The sequence below is a fragment of the Peromyscus californicus genome, unplaced genomic scaffold, assembly GCF_007827085.1.
Source record: "Peromyscus californicus insignis strain IS unplaced genomic scaffold, ASM782708v3 Scaffold_7__1_contigs__length_154581171, whole genome shotgun sequence".
Lineage (NCBI taxonomy): Eukaryota > Metazoa > Chordata > Mammalia > Rodentia > Cricetidae > Peromyscus > Peromyscus californicus.
Genome location: NW_026294595.1, coordinates 24,229,965 through 24,240,937, shown reverse-complemented (window position 1 = coordinate 24,240,937; position 10,973 = coordinate 24,229,965).

Genomic DNA, 10,973 nt, shown 5'->3' with positions numbered 1-10,973 from the left:
CCTTTTTCATTATATTCAAATAATATACTCTGAATTCCTGATCAAAGTCTGGATTTTTGTCCCTCAGGATGAAAAATACAGAAAAGAGAATTTAGCTTTTAACTTTCTTCAGTTGGTTTAACTGTGTTGTAAACTTAGATAAAAAACACATTTTTTTAACCTTACATTTAATTAAATGAAAATATCTTTTCTCCAACACTTTATATCATTAGGTCCTATCAAGAAGCCTAATTTTAAATGAAAAATTTGAAATAGTAACATATATTTGTAAAATTCAATTTTATAATTTTAAAATGTGTCAGATATGGTGCCATATGTCTTTAATCAGCACTTTCCAGACACAAGAAGGAAGACTGCAAGTCAGAAACTAGCCTGGGATACTGGGAGATTCTAAGCCAGCAAAATCAAACAGAAACCTCCTCACTCAAAACTAACAATAAAATATTTTAATGCAGTCACATGGGGAGGAGTAGGCATTTGTATTCTCTGTGTGACCACTGAGAAAAATTCTTCACACCATATGGAAGCACATAACTCAATTCTATTTAAGAAACTTTGCTTGAAGCCAAATGCCCTTGAAGGAAACACCAGCATTTCTTTCTCCTCCTATAAAACCCCAAGTGATCTAACTGCCCAGCCATCTATGACTCCAGGACTTCCACAAACAGCACCATGAGGACTCATAGTCCCATAAATTAGCCTACTGGTTATTTGCACCCTGACCTTCAAATTTCTACTTTAGCACCATTTGGGATGACCAAGATTACCCTTGTTTTAAATCTTCAAGGCCTGAGGACCACCCTCAGAATTTTGTGAGCAGTGTACTCTTTGAATAGGGTTATTAATTGTGCTCTTACTGAGGTAGTAATATAAACATGTTTATTAATATTTGATTGATAATAGTTCTTAACTCAGTAAAGTTTTTTCACAGTATGATTTATTGATATAAAATTTCCTCACTGATTTTGAATGTCATCAACATTAACAAAAATAAAATACATGACACATCTAAAGACCAGTTTCAGTTTTTGATGATCTATGCTCATTCTTCAGTCTATGCATCTATATTAGCAATAAGGTTACACAATAAGCCCAATATCAAGGGTGTGAAGCCCCACAGCTAACATTTTCATTTGCAATGTTGCATTTATTCATAGTTTTCAGATTAATTTTAAGGTTATTTTGACAAGTCGTTAAAATCATCACAGAAATAGAACTTTGAGTGTTCAAGATCATGCATTGTACTTTAATAAAAAATGCTGATAGTTATGTTGAAGTCTTTCAGTGAGGATCATAAACACAACCATGTCAATTTTTTCAAATTGTCTTTATGATTTTCAGTAGTGTATTAAATAATATTTATGAGTGGGTACAAATAATTTTAAAATCATATTAAAATATTTGCTTTGTTAATTTTTTGTGACAGGGTTTTGTCATGTAGCTAGGTTGAAGCTTTGGATTCACAATCCTGCTTCAGCTCCCAAGTGCTAGTATCACAAGCATTCAGCACAGGACCTAGCTACTTTGCACTGATTTTAATAGGCTTCCCAATGATTGCTTGGAGCTGTTTCATTGTATAACTTTAAAATAAGGCATTTCCTTCCAATATTGATAAGTTTTCTCATGTTATTTCTTGGACTATGATTATGGTGTTGAAAGGCTATAGAACTATCTCTACAATGTCTCTCCTTTTTATGCCATAAATAATTTAAAGTTGACTAAGTTGCATATGAAGACTTAAAATGTAGAACTGTGGTGATTTTCAATTACTGTAATTTTTTTAAATTAGTCTCTTCAGAAGTGTTGTTTTTTTCTTATTTGTATTTATCATTGTTTTTCTATAGATAGAGACTCATATTTAATGGGTTAATAGGTTCTACACAGGTAGAGAATTTGCTGCACTGCAGATAAGCTCTGTCAACTCAGATTAAAGCCCTGTTGACTGGCACCACTGATACCCAAACTTGAATTCTGTGCATTCTCCATATGATCACTTGAACTTGTCCAAGCAGCAAAGTGTGAAGCTCCTTTGGTGAGAGACCCCTCTGTTTGTTAATCCTTTTCGCACCTGATTTCAATATGCCAGCAAATCCTGAACTACTTCCTTTAAATTCATGTGTCCTTTTTCTAAGGAAAATTTCCATGTTCAAAATCTCATTCAGTACATCAATTTATATATTTGAGACAGGGTTTCTTTGTGTAGTTTTGGTGCCTGTCCTGGATCTCGCTCTGTAGACCAGGCTGGCCTCGAACTCACAGTAATCTGTCTGGCTCTGCCTCCCAAGTGCTGGGATTAAAGGCGTGCACCACTGTCACCCAGCTTCATTCAATACATCTTTTAAGCATTGAGTGTCAAACTGAAAAGTCAAATGACTACAAGGGATTCTAGGAGTACTGAGCTAAGTCAAGCTAACATATAGCTCTGTGATGTGTGTAGGGGGTACAGTTACATCTCAGACAGGTTTTATCTGCAGAGCTCTAGGTGAAAAATACCCCAGTTAAGGGCAAGTTCTGAGATGATTCAGGTGCTTGAATGTATGATGGAACAATGTCTTACACAAAGAAGAAATAATTGGTCACTCTTTATTAAGTTACATGGGTACCATTTATAAGGATGATTAGACTGCAGATTTATGAATGAGCAGCAACAGTTTAAATAAAATCACAGCCATAAAGGTTTGGTGAATATAGATGCATAGCTCCAAAGATGCCTAAGTATTATGCAAAGTATCAGTGTACTAGCTAAGAACACAATGAGAAAATCTAAGGTGCATGAACAAAGAGATAAGGCTATATGGACAATGATGAAGTTGGCTTTTGAGATCCCTCAAAAGTCTCACGGTCTGCAGAAATTTTCCTTTCTTCTCTAGCAAGAGTCAGCCCTATTATTGCTGGTAAATCTCTGAAGCTCCTATCCTGGCAGGACAACAGGTACTCTGCTAGAACGCTCTCCCCACCTCCTCTGTTCAATGCTAGACAGAAAGAAGAATTCAAGTGCATAAATGAGGTATTCTGGACTTCACAAAGGAGGGAACAGTTATACATGTATCAACACGTGTGTGCACAGGACAGATATTGATATTTCCATCTTCTTCAATTGCTCTTCACTTTATTTACTCGCAGGGTGTCTCACTGAACCCAGAGCACACAGACTTAGTGAGTCTACCACATCATCTTGCTCCGGGGATTGACTGTCTCTACTTACTAACTGCTAGGATTACAGATAGGTCTCCAAACCCATACAGATTTTTTTAGGTTCTCAGGATCCAATCTCCTGATCCCATGTTTATGTGACAAGCACTTTATCCAAGGAATCATCTTTCTAGTCCCCTGATGTTTCTGTTCTAGTGCCCTATTCATACAAGTTGTATTTAGCCCTCTTATCTTGCCTGTATCATAAAGAGGCACTTTACAAAAAAGAGTCATCGTAAGGGTGCCATGTAGGTAATTTAGTCTTTGGCTGACCAAAGACTATTTCAAATTATTTCTAATAACATTGAAAATATTTGTTAATGTCTATATGACATATTTTGATTATGTTCTTTCCACTCCCCAGGCTCTTCCTAGATCCTTACCCCTCTCTACCCACTCAAATTCATGTACTTTCTTCCTCTTAAAAAGAAAAAACAATACAAAACAAAACACACAAACAAGCAAACTAAAACATTGATGTTTTGCATTGGCCAATGAGCATGAGATCTGTCCCAGAGTATGGCACTCCATTAAAGAAAACTGATTTTCCCTCTCCCAGTATCATTCAATTACAAATAATGTCTTGGGTAGGAGTGGTACTTTTGTGCCCATTTCCCCTTCTCCATGATGAGATTCTGTCCGGTTTGAATCTGTTGGGAGAAATGTGAAATGCATGCCAAAGTGGATAATAATATAATTACTTTCCATGTATTACAGCAGGAAAATTATTTTAAATTTTCTTAAATGTAAAATCTTATGTATAGAGCTGGGGAGACAGCCCAGTGATTAAGAGCAGGGCTGGGGAGATGGCACTGGCTGTTCTTTCTGAGGACCTAGTTCTGATTCCCAGCATCCACATGGCAGCTCAAAACTGTCTGTAACTCTAGTTCCAGAGTATCTAAACCCTTTATCAGCCTCCATGAGTGCCAGGAATGCAAGTGGTGCATAGAAATACACACAAGCAAAACACCCATACACATAAAAATAAATACATTTTAAAACAGCTATATTACCAATAGCATACCTGTTAAAATTATATTTTAAAATCAAGTCACAAGATTTCATAGCTTTTAGATAATCAACTTCCATCCATTTTCTTTCTGCAATGAGAATGAGGCTTTTGGTTTGCTTTTCTAATTTATTGTCGCTGTCATGATTCAAATACAAAGTTCTATTCTATGTGAAGTTTGAGCATTTCGATTTTATAAGGAAATATATTTGTGGCCTATCAGGTGGACCATGAAGTTGACAATAATAGTCATCAAGCCCAAATAACAGGAAAAAAGTTATTGATTACTGTTAAGCCAAATAAACACAGTATCAAACTGTACATGATGATGGTTACTGTGTAAACATGCTGTACCTGCATATTTGGGAGGTAGGAAATGATGGGATCAATGTTTGCAGTTGATTTTTACAATTAAACGAGTTTGTTTAAGATAAGGTACAATTACATGCTGTAAGAAATAATACACAGAGACTTTGGTCTTACTTTATCAAGTTGTCCCAATGATGATATCTTTCTATACTATAGACTGTCACAACTAGAACACTGGTGTAATTAATTGTTATCCCTTCTAAATGCCAACAGTATTAAACCTAAAGATGAAAAGAGAAGCAGTAATGTTTATTGACTGCTGTTTCACAAGTATAACTAGCACCAATGCTATGGCAGCTGAGGAAGGTATATCCATCTGGGTAGCAGACATGCTAAGTACTCAGTCTGGCCTTTTTAAATAGCTATAGGAACACAGAAGGGAACATATTATGCTGTTAGGCAGAGGAAAAATGTATTTATATTAGTTTTATTTTTCAAATTGAGTTAACAGCTCTAACTTTTTCACTTGATTTTCTTTTCCATTCAGAAGCACACCTTCTCCTTGACTTTCCCTCTCAAAAAGTGGAAGTTCTGGCTGCTGCCTGGCATGCCTGGCACAGGAATGGTTGAACTCTGTTTCTGACTTTATTCCTGTCTCACTCCATTTCTTCTTAACCTTTAACAAGAACGTGGAAAGAGTCAGTTCTCCGAGGAAAGTGGAAAAGCAACTTGCCCCTTACATGCATTTTCACAATCAAATGAAAGCAGTTAATTTAGTTCTTAACAATCTGAAAACAGATGGGCACTAAATAACAACAGGATATTGCTATATTGTCAATCATATCAATGGAACTCAAAGTTGTTGATTTGCTTCCCACTTAAAAAATGAATACAAATTAAAATGCAAATGAAATAATAAATGCAAACCCATTTGCAAATTAAAACACTCCCCTATACAAGAAAATTGAAATAATGATTCTGCCATGGGGAAGGTAAGGTAAAATATCAGTCAATCGGTGCTTACTTTCGGCTCATCAGCTCATCATGTCCTCAGAATAACATTCAATATGACAGGGCTTGGGAGCCGCAGTTGAAAACCATAACTTTTTTTTTCTCTGAAAAACACATGACATAATACCAAGTATCAGTATCTTGCAGACTGAATGAGCTACATGCAAATTAGTCAACAATTATGGTTGACTAAGAATTATATTTAACAATTGAATGTCATTTCATACATGAATTATCCTAGGGCAATTGAGAAGTAGTATCATAAGGCAATTGAAAAATAGTGTTACAAAGCAATTGAAAAGGAACAAAGTATGTGTAGAGAAGTCAATTCTAAGAGGGCAAATTTCACTTAAAATAGATTTGACTTTCAGAGTCAGAGGAAAACCAAAATCCCTTACAACCTTAATATGAATAGAGTGAGGTAGTTAGTACCTTCCTGACCATCTTCAGATAATGGGCTTGAACAAGTACGACAGGAAAGGCTTTCACAAATTGAGCTGTAATTTCTCAAAAACTTCCTAAGATTATTTTCTACTATATAAAATTCTAAAGAGTACAATTTATATATTCAGTGGTATCTCATCAAGTTTAATTGCTTAGCCAAATGACCCAAAAGTAATTTCAGATTTTTAATATTTTATCTCTTCTCTTTTATGTCCAAATACATTATTATTGACCTACTATCACCTTTAACTTCTATTTCTAATCAAACTTTACTTTTGAAAAGAAACACCTGTCATTTGGAACATCTGTCTGATGCTTTCTGCTGTTCATTAAGTGGAATCTGGAGATAATATTTTCTTTTGCTTCTAGCTCCTTTGTAGAGCTAATGGCATCAAACACACATTTTCAGCTCCTGCGTTTTTAATGACTATTTCAAAGAATTTAACCCTAATTATTCATGTTTGAACTGAAATTTTATCCTGGGCATTATCAGAAGTACAGTTTTTAAATAGATTGAAATTGCAAGCATCTAGGAGAACTAAAATTTTATATAATCAGAAATTTATGCATATTTTTATTTTCTGAAAGTAGCTTCCAAGTTGAAATTGATATCTGAACTGTGATTGAAAGTCCCACCAATCCCATTATCTTAATAAAAAAAAGTTTTCAAGAGCTTTCCTGTGATATCATGTCCTTTATATTACTGTTATCCTGACTTATATCAAAACTTCTCTAATTATATAATCCCCACTAGCACAATCCCAGGTGATAGTTTGTTCTATGAGTTGTCCTCCATTAAGCCAAGGTCGGATGTAAGTGAATGAGACTCAGGTCTGGGCCCTTTCTCTCTTCCTCCAGGAAGAATATAGAATATTAGGCAGAAGAAGTCCTTTTGGACATCAATAATAAGCCTTGGTCTTCCAAGGAAAGCTCAGAATCATGCAGTCACAGGCTTGGACCATACAGAAGAAGCAATTATAAAAACAGTGTTGAAAGCCCCTGGAGGTTGTCTGTATGCATAAAGACTGAGCTGTGAAGAAAGAAAAAGGAAGGAAAATCTACTTTGACAGTAACTACTACTCTCCATCCCCCAACTTGACAAAAGATCCCTGCTCCCATTCAGATGCAATCCCTAGCATGTGATATGGGCATATTGTCTGCTTCACCATGCAGCTCTCTTAACAGAATTTTATATTAATTTGAAAACTAGAAAGAAAGTAGGGAGTATAAAATGACAGAAGTTGATACATTTTCAATATGGCGCATCACTTTGAAATATCTTTGAGGCAGAGACTGTTTCTCCTCTATATTTGTATTTATAGTATTGTGTTATAGTACTGTCAGGGAATGAGGGCATATATTGAGTTTATAACTCGGGCAAGCAGTGCATAGGGCAAGGATCAAATACTTATGACTTTATTAGAACTAGGCAGCTACACCGAGTTTTCCTTTAAGATGTAACAAATATTCAGTTGGAAGTAACTTAGAAGCAATCATGATTTATCAGCACATCCTTAGGTATTTTGATGAAGTAGCACCAGGCCAAGCATTTGGTTACAGAAGTAAGGCCTCACTCACCCCAAGCTCTACCTCTCTTATTTTCTTCTTGAGTGTGGATGGTAGAGGAAAGATGTGGACCAAGTTTCCATGTCATGCACTTAAGCTTTAGAAACTTACTCTCCTTATCTCTTCAAGATTGATTGTTCCTGGCCAGTACAGGAACAAGACCTGAGGGCACTCACTAGGGATGTGGAATATTGGAATGGAGGTGTGGAAAGGCAATTCATAAGAAACAAGAGTCTCCCTGAACGAGCCAAAAGTAATTATCACTTCATGATTTTTAACTCACTGTTTGTTAAAGCAAGAAAACAGAGCAGAAGCTGAAACTGAATAACTTGAATCATGTCTTAATTTGAGGAATAATTGCTAGGAAATGGATAGCAGAAAATAAAACTTTGGAAGCAGAGCACAATGGTTTCATACCCATGTTCAACTCTTATTAATGATGTAACTTAATTAACATGATTTGTCTAAGGCCTTAGTTATCTCATTAAATGGTAACAAAAACCATGTGTCTATGTAGGTGTAAATTCAATGGTCTGCAAAGCCACTTCAAACCTATGTCACAATGTAATTGAGATTATTGCATTATATTAAATCATGATTAATAAAATACTCAGTAATATACATGAATACAATTCCTTCTTGATATGTTTCTTTAAACATATCTGTTTGGGGCTGGAGTGATGACTCAGCATTTGCTACTCTTGCAGAGAGCCCAGATTCAATTCCCAGCCAGCAACCACAAGAAAACTGTGCTGTTACCACCAACAATAGGTGAACTGTCTTTTTAAATATTCTCATGGAACTGATTATTTATTCTGCCTGTAATTACACTGGTCAGGTTGTTTATCCTGTATCTGTCCCCTTCAACTACATCCAACTTGAAGCTAGAGTTATCCTGCTCTGTTCCCAATTGAATAGCCAGCACTTAGAAGAGTTTCTTCCCAGAGATGAAAATCTCTTAGTAGTTGTTTGAATACATATACAAATTAAAAGAATGTTGGATATATGAATAGATATACAAATGTATTGGGATATTGGTGGATGAATGGATAATGAATATTTCCCAAAGAGATAAAGGAAAGGAAGAGCAACCCAGGCACATCATGAACAAAGGTGGCAGAAAATGGCAGGTGTGGGTGGGCACCCAGTGTCAGGGTTCCAATCCTGGAGCAGATGTGACTAGAGGGACTATGGGGAACCTTGTTTGTCTAAGTAAAAAACTTAGATTTCTCATCTTATGGGTCTTGAAGATTTAGCACAGGCTGTTAGAATGAATGGTATGATCCTATTTGCTTTTGATTAAAATGGCCCTAGCAACATTTGGGAATGAATAACTCAACATAGGGAGATTGTTTAGAAGAAAGATAGCAAAATGAGGTATGATTATGAGGAATTGTTATCCAAAAAGAATGCAAACAGAGCAGCAAAAGCAAAACTTGGCTCCCATCAGGCACTTGGGGATGAGAGCCTCAGAGTGACTGACACATGCAGTGGGTGAAGAATCTTAAATATAATGGTAGAAAGAATGACTGGTATGTTATGATCATTTGGCAACGGTAGGATAAGTCAATCAGGGATTGTGTTTTAGCCTTTACTAATTTTTTTCTATTTATTAGTAGTTGTAGAAATATGGCTAACTAAACTAAGGAAATGGAAACATTTCAAAAACTGGTTAATGGTAAGAAAATTTTAAGTTATGCATTCATGAAAATGATAAAAAAAAAGCTTGTGCCAACTTGTTTGATTGTGTTTAGTGATTATTTCTTGGGTTGTTTCAAAACTATTTGAACATTTTAAGTATATATTAAACTATAAAATAAGATTTCTAGGCAATGTGTTGTTAAACACTGTTTGAAGAGAATGTCAATGTGATAACTACTCAGTTCATTTCTAGGGAGAATTTTAAAGATTTGTTTATTTGTTAATGAATGTTCCTGAGCATATGTCTGTGCAGCATGTGAGTACAGGTACCTGTATAGGACATAACAGGGTGATAGATAGCCTGGAACTGAAGTTACAGACTGTTGTGAGCTGTCTGATGTGAGTGCGGGATTAATGTGTATGAAAACTATTTATATTTAGTGTGCTTTGTTAAATACTTTGTGACTGTCTTGCCTTTCCTTTGCATAGTAAAATATAGCCAAGAAATAGGTCTCGACAAGCAAGAGTGGCTCTATTATATAAACATTGAGATTTTCCTTGATATTGAACTTGAAAAGTAGTAGGTTAGTCTGTGCTCATCCTCCTTCCCTACCACTTGTCCTAACCTATTCTCTGCTTTTCTTTGTTCTGCTTTGAATCCTGAAATATTGACTCATGATAATAATATCCCTTAAACTATTCTGTAAGCTGGCATCTAATAAGATCTAATCAATTAGAACACATGGGAGAGTTTGGAGAGTGCGCAGGGTGGTGGTGGTGGGGGTGGAATATCATTACTGAATCCTAGGTGCTATGGGTCTTTCTGGAGTTTCTCTCCTGGTTCATTTCACTCTGTATAATAGTCTGTGGACTTTGCTCTTAATATCCACTCTTTTGGGGGGCAACTGGTGTTTACCATTCTTCATAATCTGAATATGAATATAAGTTGCATTGTTAAAACTTTTCCTGAAATAAATTTTGTTTCCATGTAGAACTTGTCATGTTCCAATGTTACAGAGATCTGATTTCAATAGTTACTCAATCCTTGTTACCCGGAGGACTAAAGCAAGCTGTGACTTTGGGTGTTCACACATCTAAAAGAAGTATGATAAAGAGATGAGGTTCATAGCAGTCCTCTGAAGACCAAGTGAACAAAAGCATATAAGGTACCTTAAATAGAGAGTAGTCCTTAGTAATATGACCAATAGTAGGGAAGAAATAGAGTTAAAATAAGGTTTATTGTCATCAATTCTTCTAAGTCAAATGCTTGCATTCTCTTTTAATATTCTGATGAGGAGAGATGTGATGTTCTAGATTCTTTGCTCTACATCAGTATTTTCCTTACTGGGCAAAAGAACTATAGGCCTGACAAAATAAGGTCTACAGTTCAGGACTGAACCACCTTCTTCATATTCTGATCTCTAACAGTTATTTGTATGTTCTCATATTGGTAAAACTTACATTGCTTTATATCTGTACTAGGTTGTTTATAGTTTTTAAAAATTACTGTTTTAACTACAGATTAATTTCTCAGCTTTTAGAGTCATATTATCATTATATATATGAGACTAATTGCATACACTCTTATTTAGAAGTTGTTATAAATGCATATTGGAAATATCACTTATTCTCAGTGTGCAGATTTTCTACAGGTCATAGAAGAGAGCAACATTAATTAATACTTTATTTAATGGACAATTCATCTTAAATACATGAAGCAATATAGTATAAAAAGAAACCTAGAGTAAAGAAAAAAAGGACAGAAAAATAGAATATATACACGATGCCAGATCAAAGATTA